The sequence below is a fragment of the Alligator sinensis genome, unplaced genomic scaffold (genome assembly GCF_000455745.1).
Source record: "Alligator sinensis unplaced genomic scaffold, ASM45574v1 scaffold794_1, whole genome shotgun sequence".
In the NCBI taxonomy this organism is placed as follows: Eukaryota; Metazoa; Chordata; order Crocodylia; family Alligatoridae; genus Alligator; species Alligator sinensis.
In genome coordinates this window covers 1,709,102-1,709,558 of record NW_005842125.1, presented here as the reverse complement: position 1 = coordinate 1,709,558, position 457 = coordinate 1,709,102, and the positions used below count along the sequence as shown (strand labels likewise).

Sequence of the window (457 nt, the reverse complement as noted above, 5' to 3'; positions counted from 1 at the left end):
ATGTGAAAAACTCCAAAACTGGCTTGGCTATGACGGAAAATGAAAGGACATGGGATAAACTTATAGAAGAGATACAGTGAAATACAGGTGACAGAAAAGAGCGTTCTGGCTCTCCAGTTAGGGCGTGAGATGTGAGGAGTAATGTTTGTGGTCCTTAGGTTACAGTGCAGAATGGAGGGTGTTTCTTTTTTCCATTTTTCTGGGCTATGTTGGTTGCCACATGGGCCAAAAAGGAATTTTTTCCCCCCTATTCCCATTGCCACAAGATTCAAGGATTTTTCACCTTCCTCAGAAGCACAAACAAGGTGTTTGCTACAGCCAAGGCCAGCAATTTTGACTGGACTGTGCTAATGCTCCTTCTGGGATTCAGAAAACCCAGAGGTACTGGGTTTACTACCAAGAAAGATCAATTCTTTCTAAACCTGGGTTTACTACCAGGTTTAAACCCAGGAGGACC

General features: G+C 43.5%; 1 protein-coding gene across 2 annotated transcripts in view; it reads right to left on the bottom strand.

Moving 5' to 3' along the window:
- Positions 1-457, bottom strand: part of ANAPC1 (anaphase promoting complex subunit 1) — a 96,570-nt gene that overhangs the window by 10,110 nt on the left and 86,003 nt on the right. The gene's annotated exons all lie outside the window — the stretch shown is intronic.